This window comes from Phyllobates terribilis, unplaced genomic scaffold, assembly GCF_046119375.1.
Source record: "Phyllobates terribilis strain yellow unplaced genomic scaffold, ASM4611937v1 Scaffold_11__3_contigs__length_659146591, whole genome shotgun sequence".
In the NCBI taxonomy this organism is placed as follows: Eukaryota; Metazoa; Chordata; class Amphibia; order Anura; family Dendrobatidae; genus Phyllobates; species Phyllobates terribilis.
This window is the reverse complement of record NW_027362771.1, coordinates 359697341-359704442: the sequence shown is the minus strand read 5'-3', so window position 1 is coordinate 359704442 and position 7102 is coordinate 359697341.

The window sequence follows — 7102 nt, the reverse complement described above, 5'->3', positions numbered from 1 at the left end:
ACATTCACACTGAAGGCATCAAAACTATGAATTAACACATGTGGAATTATATACTTAACAAAAAAGTGTGAAACAACTGAAAATATGTCTTATATTCTAGGTTCTTCAAAGTAGCCACCTTTTGCTTTGCACACTCTTGGCATTCTCTTGATGAGCTTCAAGAGGTAGTCACCGGAAATGGTTTTCACTTCACAGGTGTGCCCTGTCAGGTTTAATAAGTGGGATTTCTTGACTTATAAATGGGGTTGGGACCATCTGTTGTGTTGTGCAGAAGTCAGGTGTATACACAGCTGATAGTCCTACTGAATAGACTGCTATAATTTGTATTATGGCAAGAAAAAAGCAGCCAAGTAAAGAAAAACGAGTGGCCATCATTACTTTAAGAAATGAAGGTCAGTCAGTCCGAAAAATTGGCCAAACTTTGAAAGTGTCCCCAAGTGCAGTTGCAAAAACCATCAAGCGCTACAAAGAAACTGGCTCACATGAGGACCGCCCCAGGAAAGGAAGACCAAAAGTCACCTCTGCTTCTGAGGATAAGTTTATCCGAGTCACCAGCCTCAGAAATCGCAGGTTAACAGCAGCTCAGATTAGAGACCAGGTCAATGCCACACAGAGTTCTAGCTGCAGACACATCTCTACAACAACTGTTAAGAGGAGACTTTGTGCAGCAGGCCTTCATGGTAAAATAGCTGCTAGGAAACCACTGCTAAGGACAGGCAACAAGCAGAAGAGACTTGTTTGGGCTAAAGAACACAAGGAATGGACATTAGACCAGTGGAAATCTGTGCTTTGGTCTGATGAGTCCAAATCTGAGATCTTTGGTTCCAACCACCGTGTCTTTGGGCGACGCAGAAAAGGTGAACGGATGGACTCTACATGCCTGGTTCCCACTGTGAAGCATGGAGGAGGAGGTGTGATGGTGTGCGGGTGCTTTGCTGGTGACACTGTTGGGGATTTATTCAAAATCGAAGGCATACTGAACCAGCATGGCTACCACAGCATCTTGCAGCGGCATGCTATTCCATCCGGTTTGCATTTAGTTGGATCGTTATTTATTTTTCAACAGGACAATGAACCCAAACACACCTCCAGGCTGTGTAAGGGCTATTTGACCATGAAGTAGAGTGATGGGGTGCTAGGCCAGTCACAGTCACCAGACCTGAACCCAATCGAGATGGTTTGGGGTGAGCTGGACCGCAGAGTGAAGGCAAAAGGGCCAACAAGTGCTAAGCATCTCTGGGAACTCCTTCAAGATTGTTGGAAGACCATTTCCGGTGACTACCTCTTGAAGCTCATCAAGAGAATGCCAAGAGTGTGCAAAGCAGTCATCAAAGCAAAAGGTGGCTACTTTGAAGAACCTAGAAGATAAGACATATTTTCAGTTGTTTCACACTTTTTTGTTAAGTATATAATCCCACATGTGTTAATTCATAGTTTTGATGCCGTCAGTGTGAATGTACAATTTTCATAATCATGAAAATACAGAAAAGTCTTTAAATGAGAAGGTGTGTCCAAACTTTTGGTCTGTACTGTACAAGGAACAAATACTGTCACACCATGACGGGACCACATATTACCATCACATAGTGACCGAATACTACAATACTGATCATTAATTAAAAAACACAATACTAATATGACCATAACTGCCATTATACACAAGAGCTCTGTATATAGTATACAGTGTATAGTGTAAGTATACAGTTAATACAGTGATCACCCGTGACATGATATCAGGAGCTCTGTATATAGTGTCAGTGTGCAGGTAATACAGTGATCACCAGTGACATTATTCACAGGACCTCTTTATATTGTGTCAGTGTACAGGTAATACAGTGATCAACAGTGACATTATACACAGGAGTTCTGCATATAGTGTATAGTGTACAGGTAACACAGTGATCGCCAGTAACATTATACATAGGAGCTCTGTACATAGTATATAGTGTATAGTGGTAGTGTACAGATAACACACTGACTCACCAGTGACGTCTCTAGTTGAAGTCTTCATCTTTGCTTTTCTCCTTCATCCAGCACAGACCGCCATCACTTCTTTCAGCCAGGACTCGTTTCTGCATAAAATAACACAGTTACCATATTTTTTGGACTATAAGACGCACCGGACCATAAGACGCACCTAGGTTTTAGAGGAGGAAAAAAAAAAAATGTAAGCAAAATATGGTGACGATGCACTGTGCACTGTTAAGGGGGAGCGGGTCTGCTGCTGACACTGGTATAGGGGTAATTTTCCCCCAATTCTGATAATATCCCCCATCCTAGTAGAAATGCCCCCTGTTCCTATTTTATGTGGCCCCCATCCCCATCCTGCTATGCATGGCACTCCTCCATCTTGATATGCATGGCACCCCTCCATCTTGATATGCATGGCACCCCTCATCCTTATCCTGGTATGCATGGCACCCCTCATCCCTATCCTAGTATGCATGCCACCCCTCATCCCTATCCTGGTATGCATAGCACCCCTCATCCCTATCCTGGTATGCATGGCACCCCTCATCCTTATCCTGGTATTCATGGCACCCTCATCCTTATCCTGGTATGTATGATCCCCCTCATCCTTATCCTGGTATGTATGGCCCCTTATCCTTATCCTGGTATGTATGGTCCCCTCATCCTTATCCTGGTATGTATGGCCCCCTCATCCTTATCCTGGTATGTATGGCCCCCTCATACTTATCCTGGTATGTAAGGCCCCCTCATCCTTACCCTGGTATGAATGGCCCCCTCATTCTTATCCTAGTATGCATGGCTTCCCTAATCTCCATCACGCTGCACATAAAAAAAATAAATACTCCTACTCACCTCTCTTCTCTCTCCTTTAGCGCTGCGTCCTGTCTGCCCACACTGATCTCGCCACGTGAGCCACGCATGGCGTCACTGCCATGTCCGGCTGACAATGAGAGATCAGCTGCCGGAAATCACTGCTCCTCACGTCGGGACTGTGTGTGCTTGGAGCAGTGACTTCATGCTCCTTAATAGCCGGCACACAGCGTAGCCGCAGCGCGGATCCTACTGCTGCCTGGCGATCACGTGTGCCTACTATTAAAGGGCATGAATATTCACCCGCTCTCCACGCCCCCACTCCCAATTTGTCATTTGCTCCCCCCCTCCCAATTCATCATTTGCTCTCTCCCCCACTCCTAGTCCATCATTTGCTCTCACCCCAACTCCCAATTCATCATTTGCTCTCCCCACCCCATTCATCATTTGCTCTCCCCCCATTCCCAATTAATTATTTGTTCTCCCCACCCCCATTCATCATTTGCTCTCCTCCCATTCCCAACTCATCATTTGCTCTCCCCCGATTCCCCATTCATCATTTGCTCCCCCCCACTCCAAAATTCATCATTTGCTACCCCACACTCCCAATTCATCATTTGCTCCCACCACTCATCATTCATCATTTGCTCTCCCCACTCCTCACTTCCAATTCATCATGTGCTCTCTCAACCCTCTACTCCTAATTCATCATGTGCACTCCCCACCCCCAATTCATCATGTGCTCTCCCCACCCCCCACTCCCAATTCACCATCTGCTCTGCCCACCCACCACTCCCAATTCACCATGCGCTCTCCCCATTTACCATGTGCTCTCCCCATCCCACACTCCAATTCACCTTGTGTTCTCCCCTCTCCCACTCCCAATTCACCATGTGCTCTCTCCACCCCCTCTCCCAGTTCATCATGTGCTGTCCTCCAAGACCATTTAATTAATTATATTAAAAAAAAATAAAGTTTTCATACTTACCTCTCATACGATCCCCTGCAGCTCCACTTCTGGACTGTCATCCTGGTGCTCGATGCAGGCGCGTACGCGATGACATCATCGCATACGCGCCTTCACTAGTGCGTCACAGAAGACATGCTGTCACACGATACCCCGGTGAGCAGTAGCACAAGAGGGGGGATCCCAGATGGGGCCCGGGCCCCTGCTCTTTGCTTCTGGTCACCGGGCCCCATACAGCACTAAGGGCAGTAATGCCCTGATTGTGGCCCTGAGTATATATATATAGTAGTTACAGAGGCTGTAAAAAAGTCACACATCCCTATCTATCTATCTATCTATCTATCTATCTATCTATCTATCTATCTATCTATCTATTACATCTATCTATCTATTATCTATCTATTCATCTATCTATCTGTCTATCTATTACATCTATCTATTATCTATCTATTCATCTATCTATCTATCTATCTATCAATCTATCTATTACATCTATCTTTTATCTATTCATCTATCTATCTATCTTTTATCTATTCATCTATCTATCTATCAATCTATCTATTACATCTATCTTTTATCTATTCATCTATCTATCTATCTTTTATCTATTCATCTATCTATCTATCTTTTATCTATTCATCTATCTATCTATCTATCTTTTATCTATTCATCTATCTATCTATCTATCTATCTATCTATCTATCTATCTATCTATCTACTGTATCTATCTATCTATCTATTAATCTATCTATCTTTGCACATCTTTAACACCTAAAGATCTTTAATTTGTTTTCTGCATTCTATTTCAGAATGTGTCACACAGATGGCACACGGATGACACCAGTATGTCATCTGTGTGCGCGTGTGCGGTACGTATTGTCATATGTGCTGCCGGAAAAAAACGGACATGTCTACGTGTCAGAAACACGAATACACAGTCCGCGTGAAAACATGGACATGTGCGTAGCCCCATAGATTATAATGAATGTGCATGTGTTCGTGTCTCCGGTATGTGTGACAACAAACGCCACATGTACCAGAAGCATGGACGTGTGAAGGAGGCCTTATGCACACACATACAAAGAAAGCTGTCAGTCACTGATAGCCCCGCCCACTGGACTGAAACCTCCAGAAAGAACAGAGGTTTAAATGAGTAAAATACAGGTTATACTGAATCTTTTCCCATAAAAATCTGCTCAGGTCCTCCTGCCCTATAACATGGTGTCTGCAGATTGGACTGTATTTTCATGGTGACAGGATCAATTTTATGTAACCCTTCATGGCCAATCTTATTTAATAGTGCTATGATTGAAAAAAAAAATTTTGGACTATCTTTTTCCTTTTATGTTTTTGGAGAATGGCCTTACCTCCACCACTGATGTATAGCTAGCAGGTGAAGGATCAGAACACTTTCTCATTCTTTTTTGGGCAGTCCAAAACAGTGCGAAAAAATATGTAAAGCCCCAATTTGTAATCAGCCTCAGTAGTTAATGGTTTTGTGTTAACATCGCCAAGGATGTCGATATCTCTGGTAGACTCAAGCAGAGAAAGTGTTAATGTCTGCATTACTGATGGTCTGAAGCATTGAAGGGGTTGAGGTCAGTATCCCTGGTAGCCAAGGACAGAGATAGCGTGATAGTCTATATCCCTGGTGGTTTGGGGCAGAAAAGGAGTTATTGTCTGCATCCATGGTGGTCTAGTAAGAGAAGGAGATTAATGTCAGCGTACTTGGTGGTCTATAACAGAAAAAAAAGTTGCATACCTAGTGCATACAACATTTTGTACACACTCTGTATACTCCAGTATTGTCCATGTACTGTAAAAGGAAGGCTAAGGCTAACATGGACTGACACCGTTCCCCTCTAAGGCTATGTGCCCACGATCATGATATAGCAGCGTTTTGGAAGCAGGGTATTCTCACTATTTCTGAAACGCTGCGTTCTAATCACGCAGGTAAATCAGCATGTGTTCATTGAACAATGCGGATTTACTACATTCAATACATTCTATTGGGGAAATTTCTGTTTTGGAAACTAGCGTCTCCGCAACAGAAATTAACATGCTGCCGCTCTTAAACCCGCACCGCGGGTAAGTTTACGCAGTGTCGAATAGAAGCGCAGTGGGCATGGGATTTCTATAAATCCATCCACTGTGCTTCTAATGTAGAACACAGCGTTTTGGATGCAGTGCAGGTGAGTTACATCCAAAACGCTGCTATTCCTGATCCTGGGCACGCAGCATTACACAGTGTCCTCCACATGATCTCCCCCTATAACACAGACTTCTCCCTTGCCTTCTCTTTAATACAGACTATTCCCTTTGCCCCTTCTCACTATTCAGCTCCCACCTCTGACAGACTGCACCCAATGGTACCTGATCTCATGCATCACTCTGGTACACAGACTAATTGTCTCCGATTCTTCTAGACCGGGGTTTTCATGGGGTTATGCTGCAGTAAGATGCTCCTGATTCATTAAAAAGCGCACGCCTCTTAATGAATCCAGTGCATCTGCAAAGTGGCATGTGCCTCGACACAAATTTTACTCCAGTTAGTTACTGGAGTGAGATTTGTGGCGTAAGAAAAGCCACAACTCACCATGAATTTGATGCGTGGTGGTCACCACATCCCCCATACTGCACCCACTTTGTCAGAGCTGTGTGAAAATGGCATAAGAATACCAAAAGTCACAAAATTTTAGTGCAGCTTCGCATTGCGTTAAAACTTTGCAACTTTTCAAAGCTTTTTACATCAGAATTCTGGCAAAAAGCTTTGATGAATTGGGCACACAATGTTTTTCAAGGTGATAGTATCCCTTTAAAGGGAATGTCCACTACTTGGACAACTCCTTCTTGAACTAAATGTTTGGTCCCGATAAAATAAAAAAGTCTATACTCCCCTCCCGTGCTGGCGCTGTTCCAGTGGTGTCGGCACTCGCTCTCCCCGGGGCTCCAGTGCTATTGTGACACCGGTGCCCAATCAGTGCTGGCGTCACTGTCCCCGCCTTCAGACAAATCAAACATAAAGAGGATGTCCGGGCTGTGGCTGATCTCTGACTTCCTCTTCATATTCAATTCGACAGGAGGCGAGGACAGTGACGCCAGCGCTGATTGGGCACCCCGGTCATCTGACACAACAACAGCACGGCAGTCCCAGGGAACACGAGTGCCGACACCACGGGAACGGAGCCGACACGGGAGGTGAGTATAAGAATTTTTATTTAATCGGGGCCAAGTGTGGGGTATGAGTAGGAGTTGTCCAAGTAGTGGAAAACTTCTTTAAGATTCGCTGCCCTGCTGTCATGCACCTTAAAAGGGATAGGAGGCAATTACTCAGTTCTTAATTTTTCGTTAAAG